Below are 27,653 nucleotides of genomic sequence, written 5' to 3' on the forward strand. Positions count from 1 at the left end.
TAAGCCGCGCGGTCACAATTTCTGCTCAAAATCTGACGTTCTGCAATTCACTCAATAATGTTGGCAAACTGTTTCAAGTGATCCCCTGAAATATTTTTAGGTGGAAACAGATGGGTTTTTATCATCGGAAACAGACTTAGCCCTCGACGTCTGAACAACATTTTTGAAAAAATCCCTAAGCCGCGCGGTCACAATTTCTGCTCAAAATCTGACGTTCTGCAATTCACTCAAAAATGTTGACAAACTGTTGCAAGTGATCCCCTGAAATGTTTTTCGGTGGAAACAGATGGGGTTTTATCATCGGAAAGAGAATTAGCCTTTGACGTCTGAACAACTGTTTTTGAAAAAATCCCTAAGCCGCGCAGTCACAATTTCTTCTCAAAATCTGACGTTCTGCAATTCACTCAAAAATATTGGCAAACTGTTGCAAGTGATGCCCTGAAATGTTTTTCGGTGGAAACAGATGGGTTTTTATCATCGGAAACAGAATTAGCCCTTGACGTCTGAACAACTGTTTTTGAAAAAATCCCTAAGCCGCGCGGTCACAATTTCTTCTCAAAATCTGACGTTCTGCAATTCACAGAAAAATGTTGGCAAACTGTTGCAAGTGATCCCCTGAAATGTTTTTCGGTGGAAACAGATGGGTTTTTATCATCGGAAACAGAATTAGCCCGCGACGTCTGAACAACTTTTTTTGAAAAAATCCCTAAGCCGCGCGGTCACAATTTCTGCTCAAAATCTGATGTTCTGCAATTCACTAAAATATGTTGACAAACTGTTGCAAGTGATCGCCTGACATGTTTTTCGGTGGAAACAGATGGGTTTTTATCATCGGAAACAAAATTAGCCCGCGACGTCTGAACAACTTTTTTTGAAAAAATCCCTAAGCCGCGCGGTCACAATTTCTTCTCAAAATCTGACGTTCTGCAATTCACTCAAAAATGTTGGCAAAGTGTTGCAAGTGATCTCCTGAAATGTTTTTCGGTGGAAACAGATGGGTTTTTATCATTGGGAACAGAATTAGCTCTCGACGTCTTAAAAACTTTTTTTGAAAAAATCCCTAAGCCGCGCGGTCACAATTTCTGCCAAAAATCTGACGTTCTGCAATTCACTCAAAAATGTTGGCAAAGTGTTGCAAGGGATCCCCTGAAATGTTTTTCGGTGGAAACAGGTGGGTTTTTATCATCGGAAACAGAATTAGCCCTCGACGTCACAACAACTTTTTTTGAAAAAATCCCTAAGCCGCGCGGTCACAATATCTGCTCAAAATCTGACGTTCTGCAATTCACTCAATAATGTTGGCAAACTATTTCAAGTGATCGCCTGACATGTTTTTCGGAGGAAACAGATGGGTTTTTATCATCGGAAACAAAATTAGCCCGCGACGTCTGAACAACTTTTTTTGAAAAAATCCCTAAGCCGCGCGCTCACAATTTCTTCTCAAAATCTGACGTTCTGCAATTCACTCAAAAATGTTGGCAAAGTGTTGCAAGTGATCTCCTGAAATGTTTTTCGGTGGAAACAGATGGGTTTTTATCATTGGGAACAGAATTAGCCCTCGACGTCTTAAAAACTTTTTTTGAAAAAATCCCTAAGCCGCGCGGTCACAATTTCTGCCAAAAATCTGACGTTCTGCAATTCACTCAAAAATGTTGGCAAAGTGTTGCAAGGGATCCCCTGAAATGTTTTTCGGTGGAAACAGGTGGGTTTTTATCATCGGAAACAGAATTAGCTCTCGACGTCAGAACAACTTTTTTTGAAAAAATCCCTAAGCCGCGCGGTCACAATTTCTGCTCAAAATCTGACGTTCTGCAATTCACTCAGTAATGTTGGCAAACTGTTTCAAGTGATCCCCTGAAATATTTTTTGGTGGAAACAGATGGGTTTTTATCATCGGAAACAGACTTAGCCCTCGACGTCTGAACAACTGTTTTTGAAAAAATCCCTAAGCCGCGCGGTCAGAATTTCTTTTCAAAATCTGACGTTCTGCAATTCACAGAAAAATGTTGGCAAACTGTTGCAAGTGATCCCCTGAAATGTTTTTCAGTGGAAACAGATGGGTTTTTATCATCGGAAACAGAATTAGCCCTCAACGTCTGAACAACTTTTTTTGAAAAAATCCCTAAGCCGCGCGGTCACAATTTCTTCTCAAAATCTGATGTTCTGCAATTCACTAAAATATGTTGACAAACTGTTGCAAGTGATCCCCTGAAATGTTTTTCGGTGGAAACAGATGGGTTTTTATCATCGGAAACAGAATTAGTCCTCGACGTCAGAACAATTTTTTTTGAAAAAATCCCTAAGCCGCGCGGTCACAATTTCTGCTCAAAATCTGACGTTCTGCAATTCGCTGAAAAATGTTGGCAAACTGTTGCAAGTGATCCCCTGAAATGTTTTTCGGTGGAAACAGATGGGTTTTTATCATCGGAAACAGAATTAGCCCTCGACGTCTGAACAACTTTTTTTGAAAAAATCCCTAAGCCGCACGGTCACAATTTCTGCTCAAAATCTGACGTTCTGCAATTCACTGAAAAATGTTGGCAAACTGTTGCAAGTGATCCCCTGAAATGTTTTTCGGTGGAAACATATGGGTTTTTATCATCGGAAACAGAATTAGCCCTCGACGTCTGAACAACTTTTTTTGAAAAAATCCCTAAGCCGCGCGGTCACAATTTCTTCTCAAAATCTGACGTTCTGCAATTCACTCAAAAATGGTGCCAAACTGTTGCAAGTGATCCCCTGAAAGGTTTTCCGTGGAAACAGATGGGTTTTTATCATCGGGAACAGAATTTACCCTCGACGTCTGAATAACTTTTTTTGAAAAAATCCCTAAGCCGTGCGGTCACAATTTCTGTAAAAATCTAACGTTCTGCAATTCACTGAAAAATGTTGGCAAACTGTTGCAAGTGATCCCCTGAAATGTTTTTCGGTGGAAACAGGTGGGTTTTTATCATCGGAAACAGAATTAGCCCTCGACGTCAGAACAACTTTTTTTGAAAAAATCCCTAAGCCGCGCGGTCACAATTTCTGCTCAAAATCTGACGTTCTGCAATTCACTCAATAATGTTGGCAAACTGTTTCAAGTGATCCCCTGAAATATTTTTAGGTGGAAACAGATGGGTTTTTATCATCGGAAACAGACTTAGCCCTCGACGTCTGAACAACATTTTTGAAAAAATCCCTAAGCCGCGCGGTCACAATTTCTGCTCAAAATCTGACGTTCTGCAATTCACTCAAAAATGTTGACAAACTGTTGCAAGTGATCCCCTGAAATGTTTTTCCGTGGAAACAGATGGGGTTTTATCATCGGAAAGAGAATTAGCCTTTGACGTCTGAACAACTGTTTTTGAAAAAATCCCTAAGCCGCGCGGTCACAATTTCTTCTCAAAATCTGACGTTCTGCAATTCACAGAAAAATGTTGGCAAACTGTTGCAAGTGATCCCCTGAAATGTTTTTCGGTGGAAACAGATGGGTTTTTATCATCGGAAACAGAATTAGCCCGCGACGTCTGAACAACTTTTTTTGAAAAAATCCCTAAGCCGCGCGGTCACAATTTCTGCTCAAAATCTGATGTTCTGCAATTCACTAAAATATGTTGACAAACTGTTGCAAGTGATCGCCTGACATGTTTTTCGGTGGAAACAGATGGGTTTTTATCATCGGAAACAAAATTAGCCCGCAACGTCTGAACAACTTTTTTTGAAAAAATCCCTAAGCCGCGAAGTCACAATTTCTTCTCAAAATCTGACGTTCTGCAATTCATTCAAAAATGTTGGCAAAGTGTTGCAAGTGATCTCCTGAAATGTTTTTCGGTGGAAACAGATGGGTTTTTATAATTGGGAACAGAATTAGCCCTCGACGTCTTAAAAACTTTTTTTGAAAAAATCCCTAAGCCGCGCGGTCACAATTTCTGCCAAAAATCTGACGTTCTGCAATTCACTCAAAAATGTTGGCAAAGTGTTGCAAGGGATCCCCTGAAATGTTTTTCGGTGGAAACAGGTGGGTTTTTATCATCGGAAACAGAATTAGCCCTCGACGTCAGAACAACTTTTTTTGAAAAAATCCCTAAGCCGCGCGGTCACAATTTCTGCTCAAAATCTGACGTTCTGCAATTCACTCAATAATGTTGGCAAACTGTTTCAAGTGATCCCCTGAAATATTTTTTGGTGGAAACAGATGGGTTTTTATCATCGGAAACAGACTTAGCCCTCGACGTCTGAACAACTGTTTTTGAAAAAATCCCTAAGCCGCGCGGTCACAATTTCTTCTCAAAATCTGACGTTCTGCAATTCACTCAAAAATGTTGGCAAACTGTTGCAAGTGATCCCCTGAAATGTTTTTCGGTGGAAACAGATGGGTTTTTATCATCGGAAACAGAATTAGCCCTCAACGTCTGAACAACTTTTTTTGAAAAAATCCCTAAGCCGCGCGGTCACAATTTCTGCTCAAAATCTGACGTTCTGCAATTCACTCAAAAATATTGGCAAACTGTTGTAAGTGATGCCCTGAAATGTTTTTCGGTGGAAACAGATGGGTTTTTATCATCGGAAACAGAATTAGCCCTTGACGTCTGAACAACTGTTTTTGAAAAAATCCCTAAGCCGCGCGGTCACAATTTCTTCTCAAAATCTGACGTTCTGCAATTCACAGAAAAATGTTGGCAAACTGTTGCAAGTGATCCCCTGAAATGTTTTTCGGTGGAAACAGATGGGTTTTTATCATCGGAAACAGAATTAGCCCGCGACGTCTGAACAACTTTTTTTGAAAAAATCCCTAAGCCGCGCGGTCACAATTTCTGCTCAAAATCTGATGTTCTGCAATTCACTAAAATATGTTGACAAACTGTTGCAAGTGATCGCCTGACATGTTTTTCGGTGGAAACAGATGGGTTTTTATCATCGGAAACAAAATTAGCCCGCGACGTCTGAACAACTTTTTTTGAAAAAATCCCTAAGCCGCGCGGTCACAATTTCTTCTCAAAATCTGACGTTCTGCAATTCACTCAAAAATGTTGGCAAAGTGTTGCAAGTGATCTCCTGAAATGTTTTTCGGTGGAAACAGATGGGTTTTTATCATTGGGAACAGAATTAGCCCTCGACGTCTTAAAAACTTTTTTTGAAAAAATCCCTAAGCCGCGCGGTCACAATTTCTGCCAAAAATCTGACGTTCTGCAATTCACTCAAAAATGTTGGCAAAGTGTTGCAAGGGATCCCCTGAAATGTTTTTCGGTGGAAACAGGTGGGTTTTTATCATCGGAAACAGAATTAGCCCTCGACGTCAGAACAACTGTTTTTGAAAAAATCCCTAAGCCGCGCGGTCACAATTTCTTCTCAAAATCTGACGTTCTGCAATTCACTCAAAAATGTTGGCAAACTGTTGCAAGTGATCCCCTGAAATGTTTTTCGGTGGAAACAGATGGGTTTTTATCATCGGAAACAGAATTAGCCCTCAACGTCTGAACAACTTTTTTTGAAAAAATCCCTAAGCCGCGCGGTCACAATTTCTTCTCAAAATCTGATGTTCTGCAATTCACTAAAATATGTTGACAAACTGTTGCAAGTGATCCCCTGAAATGTTTTTCGGTGGAAACAGATGGGTTTTTATCATCGGAAACAGAATTAGCCCTCGACGTCAGAACAATTTTTTTTGAAAAAATCCCTAAGCCGCGCGGTCACAATTTCTGCTCAAAATCTGACGTTCTGCAATTCACTGAAAAATGTTGGCAAACTGTTGCAAGTGATCCCCTGAAATGTTTTTCGGTGGAAACAGATGGGTTTTTATCATCGGAAACAGAATTAGCCCTCGACGTCTGAACAACTTTTTTTGAAAAAATCCCTAAGCCGCGCGGTCACAATTTCTGCTCAAAATCTGACGTTCTGCAATTCACTCAAAAATGGTGCCAAACTGTTGCAAGTGATCCCCTGAAAGGTTTTCCGTGGAAACAGATGGGTTTTTATCATCGGGAACAGAATTTACCCTCGACGTCTGAATAACTTTTTTTGAAAAAATCCCTAAGCCGTGCGGTCACAATTTCTGTAAAAATCTAACGTTCTGCAATTCACTGAAAAATGTTGGCAAACTGTTGCAAGTGATCCCCTGAAATGTTTTTCGGTGGAAACAGATGGGTTTTTATCATCGGAAACAGAATTAGCCCTCGACGTCAGAACAACTTTTTTTGAAAAAATCCCTAAGCCGCGCGGTCACAATTTCTTCTCAAAATCTGACGTTCTGCAATTCACTAAAATATGTTGACAAACTGTTGCAAGTGATCTCCTGAAATGTTTTTCGGTGGAAACAGGTGGGTTTTTATCATCGGGAACAGAATTAGCCCTCGACGTCAGAACAACTTTTTTTGAAAAAATCCCTAAGCCGCGCGGTCACAATTTCTGCTCAAAATCTGACGTTCTGCAATTCACTCAATAATGTTGGCAAACTGTTTCAAGTGATCCGCTGAAATATTTTTAGGTGGAAACAGATGGGTTTTTATCATCAGAAACAGACTTAGCCCTCGACGTCTGAACAACATTTTTGAAAAAATCCCTAAGCCGCGCGGTCACAATTTCTGCTCAAAATCTGACGTTCTGCAATTCACTCAAAAATGTTGACAAACTGTTGCAAGTGATCCCCTGAAATGTTTTTCGGTGGAAACAGATGGGTTTTTATCATCGGAAACAGAATTAGCCCTCAACGTCTGAACAACTTTTTTTGAAAAAATCCCTAAGCCGCGCGGTCACAATTTCTGCTCAAAATCTGACGTTCTGCAATTCACTGAAAAATGTTGGCAAACTGTTGCAAGTGATCCCCTGAAATGTTTTTCGGTGGAAACAGATGGGTTTTTATCATCGGAAACAGAATTAGCCCTCGACGTCTGAACAACTTTTTTTGAAAAAATCCCTAAGCCGCGCGGTCACAATTTCTGCTCAAAATCTGACGTTCTGCAATTCACTCAAAAATGGTGCCAAACTGTTGCAAGTGATCCCCTGAAAGGTTTTCCGTGGAAACAGATGGGTTTTTATCATCGGGAACAGAATTTACCCTCGACGTCTGAATAACTTTTTTTGAAAAAATCCCTAAGCCGTGCGGTCACAATTTCTGTAAAAATCTAACGTTCTGCAATTCACTGAAAAATGTTGGCAAACTGTTGCAAGTGATCCCCTGAAATGTTTTTCGGTGGAAACAGATGGGTTTTTATCATCGGAAACAGAATTAGCCCTCGACGTCAGAACAACTTTTTTTGAAAAAATCCCTAAGCCGCGCGGTCACAATTTCTTCTCAAAATCTGACGTTCTGCAATTCACTAAAATATGTTGACAAACTGTTGCAAGTGATCTCCTGAAATGTTTTTCGGTGGAAACAGACGGGTTTTTATCATTGGGAACAGAATTAGCCCTCGACGTCTTAAAAACTTTTTTTGAAAAAATCCCTAAGCCGCGCGGTCACAATTTCTGCCAAAAATCTGACGTTCTGCAATTCACTCAAAAATGTTGGCAAAGTGTTGCAAGGGATCCCCTGAAATGTTTTTCGGTGGAAACAGGTGGATTTTTATCATCGGAAACAGAATTAGCCCTCGACGTCAGAACAACTTTTTTTGAAAAAATCCCTAAGCCGCACGGTCACAATTTCTGCTCAAAATCTGACGTTCTGCAATTCACTCAATAATGTTGGCAAACTGTTTCAAGTGATCCGCTGAAATATTTTTAGGTGGAAACAGATGGGTTTTTATCATCGGAAACAGACTTAGCCCTCGACGTCTGAACAACATTTTTGAAAAAATCCCTAAGCCGCGCGGTCACAATTTCTGCTCAAAATCTGACGTTCTGCAATTCACTCAAAAATGTTGACAAACTGTTGCAAGTGATCCCCTGAAATGTTTTTCGGTGGAAACAGATGGGGTTTTATCATCGGAAAGAGAATTAGCCTTTGACGTCTGAACAACTGTTTTTGAAAAAATCCCTAAGCCGCGCGGTCACAATTTCTTCTCAAAATCTGACGTTCTGCAATTCACTCAAAAATATTGGCAAACTGTTGCAAGTGATGCCCTGAAATGTTTTTCGGTGGAAACAGATGGGTTTTTATCATCGGAAACAGAATTAGCCCTTGACGTCTGAACAACTGTTTTTGAAAAAATCCCTAAGCCGCGCGGTCACAATTTCTTCTCAAAATCTGACGTTCTGCAATTCACAGAAAAATGTTGGCAAACTGTTGCAAGTGATCCCCTGAAATGTTTTTCGGTGGAAACAGATGGGTTTTTATCATCGGAAACAGAATTAGCCCGCGACGTCTGAACAACTTTTTTTGAAAAAATCCCTAAGCCGCGCGGTCACAATTTCTTCTCAAAATCTGACGTTCTGCAATTCACAGAAAAATGTTGGCAAACTGTTGCAAGTGATCCCCTGAAATGTTTTTCGGTGGAAACAGATGGGTTTTTATCATCGGAAACAGAATTAGCCCTCAACGTCTGAACAACTTTTTTTGAAAAAATCCCTAAGCCGCGCGGTCACAATTTCTTCTCAAAATCTGACGTTCTGCAATTCACTCAAAAATGTTGGCAAACTGTTGCAAGTGATCCCCTGAAATGTTTTTCGGTGGAAACAGATGGGTTTTTATCATCGGAAACAGAATTAGCCCTCAACGTCTGAACAACTTTTTTTGAAAAAATCCCTAAGCCGCGCGGTCACAATTTCTTCTCAAAATCTGATGTTCTGTAATTCACTAAAATATGTTGACAAACTGTTGCAAGTGATCCCCTGAAATGTTTTTCGGTGAAAACAGATGGGTTTTTATCATCGGAAACAGAATTAGCCCTCGACGTCTGAACAACTTTTTTTGAAAAAATCCGTAAGCCGCGCGGTCACAATTTCTTCTCAAAATCTGACGTTCTGCAATTCACTCAAAAATGGTGCCAAACTGTTGCAAGTGATCCCCTGAAAGGTTTTCCGTGGAAACAGATGGGTTTTTATCATCGGGAACAGAATTTACCCTCGACGTCTGAATAACTTTTTTTGAAAAAATCCCTAAGCCGTGCAGTCACAATTTCTGTAAAAATCTAACGTTCTGCAATTCACTGAAAAATGTTGGCAAACTGTTGCAAGTGATCCCCTGAAATGTTTTTCGGTGGAAACAGATGGGTTTTTATCATCGGAAACAGAATTAGCCCTCGACGTCAGAACAACTTTTTTTGAAAAAATCCCTAAGCCGCGCGGTCACAATTTCTGCTCAAAATCTGATGTTCTGCAATTCACTAAAATATGTTGACAAACTGTTGCAAGTGATCGCCTGAAATGTTTTTCGGTGGAAACAGATGGGTTTTTATCATCGGAAACAAAATTAGCCCGCGACGTCTGAACAACTTTTTTTGAAAAAATCCCTAAGCCGCGCGGTCACAATTTCTTCTCAAAATCTGACGTTCTGCAATTCACTCAAAAATGTTGGCAAAGTGTTGCAAGTGATCTCCTGAAATGTTTTTCGGTGGAAACAGATGGGTTTTTATCATTGGGAACAGAATTAGCCCTCGACGTCTGAACAACTTTTTTTGAAAAAATCCCTAAGCCGCGCGGTCACAATTTCTTCTCAAAATCTGACGTTCTGCAATTCACTCAAAAATGTTGGCAAAGTGTTGCAAGGGATCCCCTGAAATGTTTTTCGGTGGAAACAGGTGGGTTTTTATCATCGGAAACAGAATTAGCTCTCGTCGTCAGAACAACTTTTTTTGAAAAAATCCCTAAGCCGCGCGGTCACAATTTCTGCTCAAAATCTGACGTTCTGCAATTCACTCAGTAATGTTGGCAAACTGTTTCAAGTGATCCCCTGAAATATTTTTTGGTGGAAACAGATGGGTTTTTATCATCGGAAACAGACTTAGCCCTCGACGTCTGAACAACTGTTTTTGAAAAAATCCCTAAGCCGCGCGGTCACAATTTCTTCTCAAAATCTGACGTTCTGCAATTCACTCAAAAATGTTGGCAAACTGTTGCAAGTGATCCCCTGAAATGTTTTTCGGTGGAAACAGATGGGTTTTTATCATCGGAAACAGAATTAGCCCTCAACGTCTGAACAACTTTTTTTGAAAAAATCCCTAAGCCGCGCGGTCACAATTTCTTCTCAAAATCTGATGTTCTGCAATTCACTAAAATATGTTGACAAACTGTTGCAAGTGATCCCCTGAAATGTTTTTCGGTGGAAACAGATGGGTTTTTATCATCGGAAACAGAATTAGCCCTCGACGTCAGAACAATTTTTTTTGAAAAAATCCCTAAGCCGCGCGGTCACAATTTCTGCTCAAAATCTGACGTTCTGCAATTCGCTGAAAAATGTTGGCAAACTGTTGCAAGTGATCCCCTGAAATGTTTTTCGGTGGAAACAGATGGGTTTTTATCATCGGAAACAGAATTAGCCCTCGACGTCTGAACAACTTTTTTTGAAAAAATCCCTAAGCCGCGCGGTCACAATTTCTGCTCAAAATCTGACGTTCTGCAATTCACTGAAAAATGTTCGCAAACTGTTGCAAGTGATCCCCTGAAATGTTTTTCGGTGGAAACAGATGGGTTTTTATCATCGGAAACAGAATTAGCCCTCGACGTCTGAACAACTTTTTTTGAAAAAATCCCTAAGCCGCGCGGTCACAATTTCTTCTCAAAATCTGAGGTTCTGCAATTCACTCAAAAATGGTGCCAAACTGTTGCAAGTGATCCCCTGAAAGGTTTTCCGTGGAAACAGATGGGTTTTTATCATCGGGAACAGAATTTACCCTCGACGTCTGAATAACTTTTTTTGAAAAAATCCCTAAGCCGTGCGGTCACAATTTCTGTAAAAATCTAACGTTCTGCAATTCACTGAAAAATGTTGGCAAACTGTTGCAAGTGATCCCCTGAAATGTTTTTCGGTGGAAACAGGTGGGTTTTTATCATCGGAAACAGAATTAGCCGTCGACGTCAGAACAACATTTTTTGGAAAAATCCCTAAGCCGCGCGGTCACAATTTCTGCTCAAAATCTGACGTTCTGCAATTCACTCAATAATGTTGGCAAACTGTTTCAAGTGATCCCCTGAAATATTTTTAGGTGGAAACAGATGGGTTTTTATCATCGGAAACAGACTTAGCCCTCGACGTCTGAACAACATTTTTGAAAAAATCCCTAAGCCGCGCGGTCACAATTTCTGCTCAAAATCTGACGTTCTGCAATTCACTCAAAAATGTTGACAAACTGTTGCAAGTGATCCCCTGAAATGTTTTTCGGTGGAAACAGATGGGGTTTTATCATCGGAAAGAGAATTAGCCTTTGACGTCTGAACAACTGTTTTTGAAAAAATCCCTAAGCCGCGCGGTCACAATTTCTTCTCAAAATCTGACGTTCTGCAATTCACTCAAAAATATTGGCAAACTGTTGCAAGTGATGCCCTGAAATGTTTTTCGGTGGAAACAGATGGGTTTTTATCATCGGAAACAGAATTAGCCCTTGACGTCTGAACAACTGTTTTTGAAAAAATCCCTAAGCCGCGCGGTCACAATTTCTTCTCAAAATCTGACGTTCTGCAATTCACTCAAAAATGTTGGCAAACTGTTGCAAGTGATCCCCTGAAATATTTTTAGGTGGAAACAGATGGGTTTTTATCATCGGAAACAGACTTAGCCCTCGACGTCTGAACAACATTTTTGAAAAAATCCCTAAGCCGCGCGGTCACAATTTCTGCTCAAAATCTGACGTTCTGCAAGTCACTCAAAAATGTTGACAAACTGTTGCAAGTGATCCCCTGAAATGTTTTTCGGTGGAAACAGATGGGGTTTTATCATCGGAAAGAGAATTAGCCCTTGACGTCTGAACAACTGTTTTTGAAAAAATCCCTAAGCCGCGCGGTCACAATTTCTTCTCAAAATCTGACGTTCTGCAATTCACAGAAAAATGTTGGCAAACTGTTGCAAGTAATCCCCTGAAATGTTTTTTGGTGGAAACAGATGGGTTTTTATCATCGAAAACAGAATTAGCCCGCGACGTCTGAGCAACTTTTTTTGAAAAAATCCCTAAGCTGCGCGGTCAGAATTTCTGCTCAAAATCTGATGTTCTGCAATTCACTAAAATATGTTGACAAACTGTTGCAAGTGATCGCCTGACATGTTTTTCGGTGGAAACAGATGGGTTTTTATCATCGGAAACAAAATTAGCCCGCAACGTCTGAACAACTTTTTTTGAAAAAATCCCTAAGCCGCGCGGTCACAATTTCTTCTCAAAATCTGACGTTCTGCAATTCACTCAAAAATGTTGGCAAAGTGTTGCAAGTGATCTCCTGAAATGTTTTTCGGTGGAAACAGATGGGTTTTTATCATTGGGAACAGAATTAGCCCTCGACGTCTTAAAAACTTTTTTTGAAAAAATCCCTAAGCCGCGCGGTCACAATTTCTGCCAAAAATCTGACGTTCTGCAATTCACTCAAAAATGTTGGCAAAGTGTTGCAAGGGATCCCCTGAAATGTTTTTCAGTGGAAACAGGTGGGTTTTTATCATCGGAAACAGAATTAGCCCTCGACGTCAGAACAACTTTTTTTGAAAAAATCCCTAAGCCGCGCGGTCACAATTTCTGCTCAAAATCTGACGTTCTGCAATTCACTCAATAATGTTGGCAAACTGTTTCAAGTGATCCCCTGAAATATTTTTTGGTGGAAACAGATGGGTTTTTATCATCGGAAACAGACTTAGCCCTCGACGTCTGAACAACTGTTTTTGAAAAAATCCCTAAGCCGCGCGGTCACAATTTCTTCTCAAAATCTGACGTTCTGCAATTCACTCAAAAATGTTGGCAAACTGTTGCAAGTGATCCCCTGAAATGTTTTTCGGTGGAAACAGATGGGTTTTTATCATCGGAAACAGAATTAGCCCTCAACGTCTGAACAACTTTTTTTGAAAAAATCCCTAAGCCGCGCGGTCACAATTTCTGCTCAAAATCTGACGTTCTGCAATTCACTCAAAAATATTGGCAAACTGTTGCAAGTGATGCCCTGAAATGTTTTTCGGTGGAAACAGATGGGTTTTTATCATCGGAAACAGAATTAGCCCTTGACGTCTGAACAACTGTTTTTGAAAAAATCCCTAAGCCGCGCGGTCACAATTTCTTCTCAAAATCTGACGTTCTGCAATTCACAGAAAAATGTTGGCAAACTGTTGCAAGTGATCCCCTGAAATGTTTTTCGGTGGAAACAGATGGGTTTTTATCATCGGAAACAGAATTAGCCCGCGACGTCTGAACAACTTTTTTTGAAAAAATCCCTAAGCCGCGCGGTCACAATTTCTGCTCAAAATCTGATGTTCTGCAATTCACTAAAATATGTTGACAAACTGTTGCAAGTGATCGCCTGACATGTTTTTCGGTGGAAACAGATGGGTTTTTATCATCGGAAACAAAATTAGCCCGCGACGTCTGAACAACTTTTTTTGAAAAAATCCCTAAGCCGCGCGGTCACAATTTCTTCTCAAAATCTGACGTTCTGCAATTCACTCAAAAATGTTGGCAAAGTGTTGCAAGTGATCTCCTGAAATGTTTTTCGGTGGAAACAGATGGGTTTTTATCATTGTGAACAGAATTAGCCCTCGACGTCTTAAAAACTTTTTTTGAAAAAATCCCTAAGCCGCGCGGTCACAATTTCTGCCAAAAATCTGACGTTCTGCAATTCACTCAAAAATGTTGGCAAAGTGTTGCAAGGGATCCCCTGAAATGTTTTTCGGTGGAAACAGGTGGGTTTTTATCATCGGAAACAGAATTAGCCCTCGACGTCAGAACAACTTTTTTTGAAAAAATCCCTAAGCCGCGCGGTCACAATTTCTGCTCAAAATCTGACGTTCTGCAATTCACTCAATAATGTTGGCAAACTGTTTCAAGTGATCCCCTGAAATATTTTTTGGTGGAAACAGATGGGTTTTTATCATCGGAAACAGACTTAGCCCTCGACGTCTGAACAACTGTTTTTGAAAAAATCCCTAAGCCGCGCGGTCACAATTTCTTCTCAAAATCTAACGTTCTGCAATTCACTCAAAAATGTTGGCAAACTGTTGCAAATGATCCCCTGAAATGTTTTTCGGTGGAAACAGATGGGTTTTTATCATCGGAAACAGAATTAGCCCTCAACGTCTGAACAACTTTTTTTGAAAAAATCCCTAAGCCGCGCGGTCACAATTTCTTCTCAAAATCTGATGTTCTGCAATTCACTAAAATATGTTGACAAACTGTTGCAAGTGATCCCCTGAAATGTTTTTCGGTGGAAACAGATGGGTTTTTATCATCGGAAACAGAATTAGCCCTCGACGTCAGAACAATTTTTTTTGAAAAAATCCCTAAGCCGCGCGGTCACAATTTCTGCTCAAAATCTGACGTTCTGCAATTCACTGAAAAATGTTGGCAAACTGTTGCAAGTGATCCCCTGAAATGTTTTTCGGTGGAAACAGATGGGTTTTTATCATCGGAAACAGAATTAGCCCTCGACGTCTGAACAACTTTTTTTGAAAAAATCCCTAAGCCGCGCGGTCAGAATTTCTGCTCAAAATCTGATGTTCTGCAATTCACTAAAATATGTTGACAAACTGTTGCAAGTGATCGCCTGACATGTTTTTCGGTGGAAACAGATGGGTTTTTATCATCGGAAACAAAATTAGCCCGCAACGTCTGAACAACTTTTTTTGAAAAAATCCCTAAGCCGCGCGGTCACAATTTCTTCTCAAAATCTGACGTTCTGCAATTCACTCAAAAATGTTGGCAAAGTGTTGCAAGTGATCTCCTGAAATGTTTTTCGGTGGAAACAGATGGGTTTTTATCATTGGGAACAGAATTAGCCCTCGACGTCTTAAAAACTTTTTTTGAAAAAATCCCTAAGCCGCGCGGTCACAATTTCTGCCAAAAATCTGACGTTCTGCAATTCACTCAAAAATGTTGGCAAAGTGTTGCAAGGGATCCCCTGAAATGTTTTTCAGTGGAAACAGGTGGGTTTTTATCATCGGAAACAGAATTAGCCCTCGACGTCAGAACAACTTTTTTTGAAAAAATCCCTAAGCCGCGCGGTCACAATTTCTGCTCAAAATCTGACGTTCTGCAATTCACTCAATAATGTTGGCAAACTGTTTCAAGTGATCCCCTGAAATATTTTTTGGTGGAAACAGATGGGTTTTTATCATCGGAAACAGACTTAGCCCTCGACGTCTGAACAACTGTTTTTGAAAAAATCCCTAAGCCGCGCGGTCACAATTTCTTCTCAAAATCTGACGTTCTGCAATTCACTCAAAAATGTTGGCAAACTGTTGCAAGTGATCCCCTGAAATGTTTTTCGGTGGAAACAGATGGGTTTTTATCATCGGAAACAGAATTAGCCCTCAACGTCTGAACAACTTTTTTTGAAAAAATCCCTAAGCCGCGCGGTCACAATTTCTGCTCAAAATCTGACGTTCTGCAATTCACTCAAAAATATTGGCAAACTGTTGCAAGTGATGCCCTGAAATGTTTTTCGGTGGAAACAGATGGGTTTTTATCATCGGAAACAGAATTAGCCCTTGACGTCTGAACAACTGTTTTTGAAAAAATCCCTAAGCCGCGCGGTCACAATTTCTTCTCAAAATCTGACGTTCTGCAATTCACAGAAAAATGTTGGCAAACTGTTGCAAGTGATCCCCTGAAATGTTTTTCGGTGGAAACAGATGGGTTTTTATCATCGGAAACAGAATTAGCCCGCGACGTCTGAACAACTTTTTTTGAAAAAATCCCTAAGCCGCGCGGTCACAATTTCTGCTCAAAATCTGATGTTCTGCAATTCACTAAAATATGTTGACAAACTGTTGCAAGTGATCGCCTGACATGTTTTTCGGTGGAAACAGATGGGTTTTTATCATCGGAAACAAAATTAGCCCGCGACGTCTGAACAACTTTTTTTGAAAAAATCCCTAAGCCGCGCGGTCACAATTTCTTCTCAAAATCTGACGTTCTGCAATTCACTCAAAAATGTTGGCAAAGTGTTGCAAGTGATCTCCTGAAATGTTTTTCGGTGGAAACAGATGGGTTTTTATCATTGTGAACAGAATTAGCCCTCGACGTCTTAAAAACTTTTTTTGAAAAAATCCCTAAGCCGCGCGGTCACAATTTCTGCCAAAAATCTGACGTTCTGCAATTCACTCAAAAATGTTGGCAAAGTGTTGCAAGGGATCCCCTGAAATGTTTTTCGGTGGAAACAGGTGGGTTTTTATCATCGGAAACAGAATTAGCCCTCGACGTCAGAACAACTTTTTTTGAAAAAATCCCTAAGCCGCGCGGTCACAATTTCTGCTCAAAATCTGACGTTCTGCAATTCACTCAATAATGTTGGCAAACTGTTTCAAGTGATCCCCTGAAATATTTTTTGGTGGAAACAGATGGGTTTTTATCATCGGAAACAGACTTAGCCCTCGACGTCTGAACAACTGTTTTTGAAAAAATCCCTAAGCCGCGCGGTCACAATTTCTTCTCAAAATCTAACGTTCTGCAATTCACTCAAAAATGTTGGCAAACTGTTGCAAATGATCCCCTGAAATGTTTTTCGGTGGAAACAGATGGGTTTTTATCATCGGAAACAGAATTAGCCCTCAACGTCTGAACAACTTTTTTTGAAAAAATCCCTAAGCCGCGCGGTCACAATTTCTTCTCAAAATCTGATGTTCTGCAATTCACTAAAATATGTTGACAAACTGTTGCAAGTGATCCCCTGAAATGTTTTTCGGTGGAAACAGATGGGTTTTTATCATCGGAAACAGAATTAGCCCTCGACGTCAGAACAATTTTTTTTGAAAAAATCCCTAAGCCGCGCGGTCACAATTTCTGCTCAAAATCTGACGTTCTGCAATTCACTGAAAAATGTTGGCAAACTGTTGCAAGTGATCCCCTGAAATGTTTTTCGGTGGAAACAGATGGGTTTTTATCATCGGAAACAGAATTAGCCCTCGACGTCTGAACAACTTTTTTTGAAAAAATCCCTAAGCCGCGCGGTCACAATTTCTGCTCAAAATCTGACGTTCTGCAATTCACTCAAAAATGGTGCCAAACTGTTGCAAGTGATCCCCTGAAAGGTTTTCCGTGGAAACAGATGGGTTTTTATCATCGGGAACAGAATTTACCCTCGACGTCTGAATAACTTTTTTTGAAAAAATCCCTAAGCCGCGCGGTCACAATTTCTTCTCAAAATCTGATGTTCTGCAATTCACTAAAATATGTTGACAAACTGTTGCAAGTGATCCCCTGAAATGTTTTTCGGTGGAAACAGATGGGTTTTTATCATCGGAAACAGAATTAGCCCTCGACGTCAGAACAACTTTTTTTGAAAAAATCCCTAAGCCGCGCGGTCACAATTTCTTCTCAAAATCTGACGTTCTGCAATTCACTAAAATATGTTGACAAACTGTTGCAAGTGATCTCCTGAAATGTTTTTCGGTGGAAACAGACGGGTTTTTATCATTGGGAACAGAATTAGCCCTCGACGTCTTAAAAACTTTTTTTGAAAAAATCCCTAAGCCGCGCGGTCACAATTTCTGCCAAAAATCTGACGTTCTGCAATTCACTCAAAAATGTTGGCAAAGTGTTGCAAGGGATCCCCTGAAATGTTTTTCGGTGGAAACAGGTGGGTTTTTATCATCGGAAACAGAATTAGCCCTCGACGTCAGAACAACTTTTTTTGAAAAAATCCCTAAGCCGCACGGTCACAATTTCTGCTCAAAATCTGACGTTCTGCAATTCACTCAATAATGTTGGCAAACTGTTTCAAGTGATCCGCTGAAATATTTTTAGGTGGAAACAGATGGGTTTTTATCATCGGAAACAGACTTAGCCCTCGACGTCTGAACAACATTTTTGAAAAAATCCCTAAGCCGCGCGGTCACAATTTCTGCTCAAAATCTGACGTTCTGCAATTCACTCAAAAATGTTGACAAACTGTTGCAAGTGATCCCCTGAAATGTTTTTCGGTGGAAACAGATGGGTTTTTATCATCGGAAACAGAATTAGCCCTTGACGTCTGAACAACTGTTTTTGAAAAAATCCCTAAGCCGCGCGGTCACAATTTCTTCTCAAAATCTGACGTTCTGCAATTCACAGAAAAATGTTGGCAAACTGTTGCAAGTGATCCCCTGAAATGTTTTTCGGTGGAAACAGATGGGTTTTTATCATCGGAAACAGAATTAGCCCGCGACGTCTGAACAACTTTTTTTGAAAAAATCCCTAAGCCGCGCGGTCACAATTTCTTCTCAAAATCTGACGTTCTGCAATTCACTCAAAAATGTTGACAAACTGTTGCAAGTGATCCCCTGAAATGTTTTTCGGTGGAAACAGATGGGTTTTTATCATCGGAAACAGAAATAGCCCTCGACGTCTGAACAACTTTTTTTGAAAAAATCCCTAAGCCGCGCGGTCACAATTTCTTCTCAAAATCTGACGTTCTGCAATTCACAGAAAAATGTTGGCAAACTGTTGCAAGTGATCCCCTGAAATGTTTTTCGGTGGAAACAGTTGGGTTTTTATCATCGGAAACAGAATTAGCCCTCAACGTCTGAACAACTTTTTTTGAAAAAATCCCTAAGCCGCGCGGTCACAATTTCTTCTCAAAATCTGACGTTCTGCAATTCACTCAAAAATGTTGGCAAACTGTTGCAAGTGTTCCCCTGAAATGTTTTTCGGTGGAAACAGATGGGTTTTTATCATCGGAAACAGAATTAGCCCTCAACGTCTGAACAACTTTTTTTGAAAAAATCCCTAAGCCGCGCGGTCACAATTTCTTCTCAAAATCTGATGTTCTGTAATTCACTAAAATATGTTGACAAACTGTTGCAAGTGATCCCCTGAAATGTTTTTCGGTGGAAACAGATGGGTTTTTATCATCGGAAACAGAATTAGCCCTCGACGTCTGAACAACTTTTTTTGAAAAAATCCGTAAGCCGCGCGGTCACAATTTCTTCTCAAAATCTGACGTTCTGCAATTCACTCAAAAATGGTGCCAAACTGTTGCAAGTGATCCCCTGAAAGGTTTTCCGTGGAAACAGATGGGTTTTTATCATCGGGAACAGAATTTACCCTCGACGTCTGAATAACTTTTTTTGAAAAAATCCCTAAGCCGTGCAGTCACAATTTCTGTAAAAATCTAACGTTCTGCAATTCACTGAAAAATGTTGGCAAACTGTTGCAAGTGATCCCCTGAAATGTTTTTCGGTGGAAACAGATGGGTTTTTATCATCGGAAACAGAATTAGCCCTCGACGTCAGAACAACTTTTTTTGAAAAAATCCCTAAGCCGCGCGGTCACAATTTCTGCTCAAAATCTGATGTTCTGCAATTCACTAAAATATGTTGACAAACTGTTGCAAGTGATCGCCTGAAATGTTTTTCGGTGGAAACAGATGGGTTTTTATCATCGGAAACAAAATTAGCCCGCGACGTCTGAACAACTTTTTTTGAAAAAATCCCTAAGCCGCGCGGTCACAATTTCTTCTCAAAATCTGACGTTCTGCAATTCACTCAAAAATGTTGGCAAAGTGTTGCAAGTGATCTCCTGAAATGTTTTTCGGTGGAAACAGATGGGTTTTTATCATTGGGAACAGAATTAGCCCTCGACGTCTTAAAACCTTTTTTGAAAAAATCCCTAAGCCGCGCGGTCACAATTTCTGCCAAAAATCTGACGTTCTGCAATTCACTCAAAAATGTTGGCAAAGTGTTGCAAGGGATCCCCTGAAATGTTTTTCGGTGGAAACAGGTGGGTTTTTATCATCGGAAACAGAATTAGCCCTCGACGTCAGAACAACTTTTTTTGAAAAAATCCCTAAGCCGCGCGGTCACAATTTCTGCTCAAAATCTGACGTTCTGCAATTCACTCAATAATGTTGGCAAACTGTTTCAAGTGATCCCCTGAAATATTTTTCGGTGGAAACAGATGGGTTTTTATCATCGGAAACAGACTTAGCCCTCGACGTCTGAACAACTGTTTTTGAAAAAATCCCTAAGCCGCGCGGTCACAATTTCTTCTCAAAATCTGACGTTCTGCAATTCACAGAAAAATGTTGGCAAACAGTTTCAAGTGATCCGCTGAAATATTTTTAGGTGGAAACAGATGGGTTTTTATCATCGGAAACAGAATTAGCCCTTGACGTCTGAACAACTTTTTTTGAAAAAATCCCTAAGCCGCGCGGTCACAATTTCTGCTAAAAATCTGACGTTCTGCAATTCACTGAAAAATGTTGGCAAACTGTTGCAAGTGATCCCCTGAAATGTTTTTCGGTGGAAACAGATGGGTTTTTATCATCGGAAACAGAATTAGCCCTCGACGTCTGAACAACTTTTTTTGAAAAAATCCCTAAGCCGCGCGGTCACAATTTCTGCTAAAAATTTGCCGTTCTGCAATTCACTCAAAAATGTTGGCAAACTGTTCCGAGTGATCCCCTGAAATATTTTTTATGTGGAAACAGATGGGGTTTTATCATCGGAAACAGAATTAGCCCTTGACGTCTGAACAACTTTTTTTGAAAAAATCCCTAAGCCGCGCGGTCACAATTTCTGCTAAAAATCTGACGTTCTGCAATTCACTGAAAAATGTTGGCAAACTGTTGCAAGTGATCCCCTGAAATGTTTTTCGGTGGAAACAGATGGGTTTTTATCATCGGAAACAGAATTAGCCCTCGACGTTGCAAGTGATCCCCTGAAATGTTTTTCGGTGGAAACAGATGGGTTTTTATCATAGGAAACAAAATTAGCCCTTGACGTCTGAACAACTTTTTTTGAAAAAATCCCTAAGCCGCGCGGTCACAATTTCTTCTCAAAATCTGACGTTCTGCAATTCACTCAAAAATGTTGGCAAACTGTTGCAAGTGATCCCCTGAAATGTTTTTCGGTTGAAACAGATGGGTTTTTATCATCGGAAACAGAATTAGCCCTCGACGTCTGAACAACTTTTTTTGAAAAAATCCCTAAGCCGCGCGGTTACAATTTCTTCTCAAAATCTGACGTTCTGCAATTCACTCAAAAATGTTGGCAAACTGTTGCAAGTGATCCCCTGAAATGTTTTTTCGGTGGAAACAGATGGGTTTTTATCATCGGAAACAGAATTAGCCCTCGACGTCAGAACAACTTTTTTTGAAAAAATCCCTAAGTCGCGCGGTCACAATTTCTGCTCAAAATCTGACGTTCTGCAATTCACTCAAAAATGTTGACAAACTGTTGCAAGTGATCCCCTGAAATGTTTTTCGGTGGAAACAGATGGGTTTTTATCATCGGAAACAGAATTAACCCTCGACGTCTGAACAACTTTTTTTGAAAAAATCCCTAAGCCGCGCTGTCACAATTTCTGCTCAAAATCTGATGTTCTGCAATTCACTAAAATATGTTGACAAACTGTTGCAAGTGATCCCCTGAAATGTTTTTCGGTGGAAACAGATGGGTTTTTATCATCGGAAACAGAAATAGCCCTCGACGTCAGAACAACTTTTTTTTTTGAAAAAATCCCTAAGCCGCGCGGTCACAATTTCTGCTCAAAATCTGACGTTCTGCAATTCACTGAAAAATGTTGGCAAACTGTTGCAAGTGATCCCCTGAAATGTTTTTCGGTGGAAACAGATGGGTTTTTATCATCGGAAACAAAATTAGCCCTTGACGTCTGAACAACTTTTTTTGAAAAAATCCCTAAGCCGCGCGGTCACAATTTCTTCTCAAAATCCGACGTTCTGCAATTCACTCAAAAATGTTGGCAAACTGTTGCAAGTGATCCCCTGAAATGTTTTTCGGTTGAAACAGATGGGTTTTTATCATCGGAAACAGAATTAGCCCTCGACGTCTGAACATCTTTTTTTGAAAAAATCCCTAAGCCGCGCGGTCACAATTTCTTCTCAAAATCTGACGTTCTGCAATTCACTCAAAAATGTTGGCAAACTGTTGCAAGTGATCCCCTGAAATGTTTTTCGGTGGAAACAGATGGGTTTTTATCATCGGAAACAGAATTAGCCCTCGACGTCAGAACAACTTTTTTTGAAAAAATCCCTAAGTCGCGCGGTCACAATTTCTGCTCAAAATCTGACGTTCTGCAATTCACTCAAAAATGTTGGCAAACTGTTGCAAGTGATCCCCTGAAATGTTTTTCGGTGGAAACAGATGGGTTTTTATCATCGGAAACAGAATAAGCCCTCGACGTCTGAACAACTTTTTTTGAAAAAATCCCTAAGCCGCGCGGTCACAATTTCTGCTCAAAATCTGACGTTCTGCAATTCACTCAAAAATGTTGGCAAACTGTTTCAAGTGATCCCCTGAAATGTTTTTCGGTTGAAACAGATGGGTTTTTATCATCGGAAACAGAATTAGCCCTCGACGTCTGAACAACTTTTTTTGAAAAAATCCCTAAGCCGCGCGGTCACAATTTCTTCTCAAAATCTGACGTTCTGCAATTCACTCAAAAATGTTGGCAAAGTGTTGCAAGTGATCTCCTGAAATGTTTTTCGGTGGAAACAGATGGGTTTTTATCATTGGGAACAGAATTAGCCCTTGACGTCTTAAAACCTTTTTTGAAAAAATCCCTAAGCCGCGCGGTCACAATTTCTGCCAAAAATCTGACGTTCTGCAATTCACTCAAAAATGTTGGCAAAGTGTTGCAAGGGATCCCCTGAAATGTTTTTCGGTGGAAACAGGTGGGTTTTTATCATCGGAAACAGAATTAGCCCTCGACGTCAGAACAACTTTTTTTGAAAAAATCCCTAAGCCGCGCGGTCACAATTTCTGCTCAAAATCTGACGTTCTGCAATTCACTCAATAATGTTGGCAAACTGTTTCAAGTGATCCCCTGAAATATTTTTCGGTGGAAACAGATGGGTTTTTATCATCGGAAACAGACTTAGCCCTCGACGTCTGAACAACTGTTTTTGAAAAAATCCCTAAGCCGCGCGGTCACAATTTCTTCTCAAAATCTGACGTTCTGCAATTCACTCAAAAATATTGGCAAACTGTTGCAAGTGATCCCCTGAAATGTTTTTCGGTGGAAACAGATGGGTTTTTATCATCGGAAACAGAATTAGCCCTCGACGTCAGAACAACTTTTTTTGAAAAAATCCCTAAGTCGCGCGGTCACAATTTCTGCTCAAAATCTGACGTTCTGCAATTCACTCAAAAATGTTGGCAAACTGTTGCAAGTGATCCCCTGAAATGTTTTTCGGTGGAAACAGATGGGTTTTTATCATCGGAAACAGAATAAGCCCTCGACGTCTGAACAACTTTTTTTGAAAAAATCCCTAAGCCGCGCGGTCACAATTTCTGCTCAAAATCTGACGTTCTGCAATTCACTCAAAAATGTTGGCAAACTGTTTCAAGTGATCCCCTGAAATGTTTTTCGGTTGAAACAGATGGGTTTTTATCATCGGAAACAGAATTAGCCCTCGACGTCTGAACAACTTTTTTTGAAAAAATCCCTAAGCCGCACGGTCACAATTTCTTCTCAAAATCTGACGTTCTGCAATTCACTCAAAAATGTTGGCAAAGTGTTGCAAATGATCTCCTGAAATGTTTTTCGGTGGAAACAGATGGGTTTTTATCATTGGGAACAGAATTAGCCCTTGACGTCTTAAAACCTTTTTTGAAAAAATCCCTAAGCCGCGCGGTCACAATTTCTGCCAAAAATCTGACGTTCTGCAATTCACTCAAAAATGTTGGCAAAGTGTTGCAAGGGATCCCCTGAAATGTTTTTCGGTGGAAACAGGTGGGTTTTTATCATCGGAAACAGAATTAGCCCTCGACGTCAGAACAACTTTTTTTGAAAAAATCCCTAAGCCGCGCGGTCACAATTTCTGCTCAAAATCTGACGTTCTGCAATTCACTCAATAATGTTGGCAAACTGTTTCAAGTGATCCCCTGAAATATTTTTCGGTGGAAACAGATGGGTTTTTATCATCGGAAACAGACTTAGCCCTCGACGTCTGAACAACTGTTTTTGAAAAAATCCCTAAGCCGCGCGGTCACAATTTCTTCTCAAAATCTGACGTTCTGCAATTCACTCAAAAATATTGGCAAACTGTTGCAAGTGATCCCCTGAAATGTTTTTCGGTGGAAACAGATGGGTTTTTATCATCGGAAACAGAATTAGCCCTTGACGTCTGAACAACTGTTTTTGAAAAAATCCCTAAGCCGCGCGGTCACAATTTCTTCTCAAAATCTGACGTTCTGCAATTCACAGAAAAATGTTGGCAAACAGTTTCAAGTGATCCGCTGAAATATTTTTAGGTGGAAACAGATGGGTTTTTATCATCGGAAACAGAATTAGCCCTTGACGTCTGAACAACTTTTTTTGAAAAAATCCCTAAGCCGCGCGGTCACAATTTCTTCTCAAAATCTGACGTTCTGCAATTCACTCAAAAATATTGGCAAACTGTTGCAAGTGATCCCCTGAAATGTTTTTCGGTGGAAACAGATGGGTTTTTATCATCGGAAACAGAATTAGCCCTTGACGTCTGAACAACTGTTTTTGAAAAAATCCCTAAGCCGCGCGGTCACAATTTCTTCTCAAAATCTGACGTTCTGCAATTCACAGAAAAATGTTGGCAAACAGTTTCAAGTGATCCGCTGAAATATTTTTAGGTGGAAACAGATGGGTTTTTATCATCGGAAACAGAATTAGCCCTTGACGTCTGAACAACTTTTTTTGAAAAAATCCCTAAGCCGCGCGGTCACAATTTCTGCTAAAAATCTGACGTTCTGCAATTCACTGAAAAATGTTGGCAAACTGTTGCAAGTGATCCCCTGAAATGTTTTTCGGTGGAAACAGATGGGTTTTTATCATCGGAAACAGAATTAGCCCTCGACGTCTGAACAACTTTTTTTGAAAAAATCCCTAAGCCGCGCGGTCACAATTTCTGCTAAAAATTTGCCGTTCTGCAATTCACTCAAAAATGTTGGCAAACTGTTGCAAGTGATCCCCTGAAATGTTTTTCGGTGGAAACAGATGGGTTTTTATCATCGGAAACAGAATTAGCCCTTGACGTCTGAACAACTTTTTTTGAAAAAATCCCTAAGCCGCGCGGTCACAATTTCTGCTAAAAATCTGACGTTCTGCAATTCACTGAAAAATGTTGGCAAACTGTTGCAAGTGATCCCCTGAAATATTTTTAGGTGGAAACAGATGGGGTTTTATCATCGGAAACAGAATTAGCCCTTGACGTCTGAACAACTTTTTTTGAAAAAATCCCTAAGCCGCGCGGTCACAATTTCTGCTAAAAATCTGACGTTCTGCAATTCACTGAAAAATGTTGGCAAACTGTTGCAAGTGATCCCCTGAAATGTTTTTCGGTGGAAACAGATGGGTTTTTATCATCGGAAACAGAATTAGCCCTCGACGTTGCAAGTGATCTCCTGAAATGTTTTTCGGTGGAAACAGATGGGTTTTTATCATCGGAAACAGAATTAGCCCTCGACAAGAGAACAACTTTTTTGGAAAAAATCCCTAAGCCGCGCGGTCACAATTTCTTCTCAAAATCTGACGTTCTGCAATTCACTCAAAAATGGTGCCAAACTGTTGCAAGTGATCCCCTGAAAGGTTTTCCGTGGAAACAGATGGGTTTTTATCATCGGGAACAGAATTTACCCTCGACGTCTGAATAACTTTTTTTGAAAAAATCCCTAAGCCGTGCGGTCACAATTTCTGTAAAAATCTAACGTTCTGCAATTCACTGAAAAATGTTGGCAAACTGTTGCAAGTGATCCCCTGAAATGTTTTTTGGTGGAAACAGATGGGTTTTTATCATCGGAAATAGAATTAGCCCTCGACGTCAGAACAACTTTTTTTGAAAAAATCCCTAAGCCGCGCGGTCACAATTTCTTCTCAAAATCTGACGTTCTGCAATTCACTGAAAAATGTTGGCAAACTGTTGCAAGTGATCCCCTGAAATGTTTTTCGGTGGAAACAGATGGGTTTTTATCATAGGAAACAAAATTAGCCCTTGACGTCTGAACAACTTTTTTTGAAAAAATCCCTAAACCGCGCGGTCACAATTTCTTCTCAAAATCTGACGTTCTGCAATTCACTCAAAAATGTTGGCAAACTGTTGCAAGTGATCCCCTGAAATGTTTTTCGGTGGAAACAGATGGGTTTTTATCATCGGAAACAGAATTAGCCCTCGACGTCTGAACAACTTTTTTTGAAAAAATCCCTAAGCCGCGCGGTCACAATTTCTGCTCAAAATCTGACGTTCTGCAATTCACTCAAAAATGTTGACAAACTGTTGCAAGTGATCCCCTGAAATGTTTTTCGGTGGAAACAGATGGGTTTTTATCATCGGAAACAGAATTAGCCCTCGACGTCTGAACAACTTTTTTTGAAAAAATCCCTAAGCCGCGCGGTCACAATTTCTGCTCAAAATCTGATGTTCTGCAATTCACTAAAATATGTTGACAAACTGTTGCAAGTGATCCCCTGAAATGTTTTTCGGTGGAAACAGATGGGTTTTTATCATCGGAAACAGAAATAGCCCTCGACGTCAGAACAACTTTTTTTTTTGAAAAAATCCCTAAGCCGCGCGGTCACAATTTCTGCTCAAAATCTGACGTTCTGCAATTCACTGAAAAATGTTGGCAAACTGTTGCAAGTGATCCCCTGAAATGTTTTTCGGTGGAAACAGATGGGTTTTTATCATCGGAAACAAAATTAGCCCTTGACGTCTGAACAACTTTTTTTGAAAAAATCCCTAAGCCGCGGGGTCACAATTTCTTCTCAAAATCCGACGTTCTGCAATTCACTCAAAAATGTTGGCAAACTGTTGCAAGTGATCCCCTGAAATGTTTTTCGGTTGAAACAGATGGGTTTTTATCATCGGAAACAGAATTAGCCCTCGACGTCTGAACAACTTTTTTTGAAAAAATCCCTAAGCCGCGCGGTCACAATTTCTGCTCAAAATCTGACGTTCTGCAATTCACTCAAAAATGTTGGCAAACTGTTTCAAGTGATCCCCTGAAATGTTTTTCGGTTGAAACAGATGGGTTTTTATCATCGGAAACAGAATTAGCCCTCGACGTCTGAACAACTTTTTTTGAAAAAATCCCTAAGCCGCGCGGTCACAATTTCTTCTCAAAATCTGACGTTCTGCAATTCACTCAAAAATGTTGGCAAACTGTTGCAAGTGATCCCCTGAAATGTTTTTCGGTGGAAACAGATGGGTTTTTATCATCGGAAACAGAATTAGCCCTCGACGTCAGAACAACTTTTTTTGAAAAAATCCCTAAGTCGCGCGGTCACAATTTCTGCTCAAAATCTGACGTTCTGCAATTCACTCAAAAATGTTGACAAACTGTTGCAAGTGATCCCCTGAAAAGTTTTTCGGTGGAAACAGATGGTTTTTTATCATCGGAAACAGAATTAGCCCTCGACGTCTGAACAACTTTTTTTGAAAAAATCCCTAAGGCGCGTTCACAATTTCTTCTCAAAATCTGACGTTCTGCAATTCACTGAAAAATGGTGCCAAACTGTTGCAAGTGATCCCCTGAAATGTTTTTCGGTGGAAACAGATGGGTTTTTATCATCGGAAACAAAATTAGCCCGCGACGTCTGTACAACTTTTTTTGAAAAAATCCCTAAGCCGCGCGGTCACAATTTCTGCTCAAAATCTGACGTTCTGCAATTCACTGAAAAATGTTGGCAAACTGTTGCAGGTGA

This window comes from Podarcis vaucheri (assembly GCF_965113315.1).
Source record: "Podarcis vaucheri genome assembly, chromosome: 2".
In the NCBI taxonomy this organism is placed as follows: Eukaryota; Metazoa; Chordata; class Lepidosauria; order Squamata; family Lacertidae; genus Podarcis; species Podarcis vaucheri.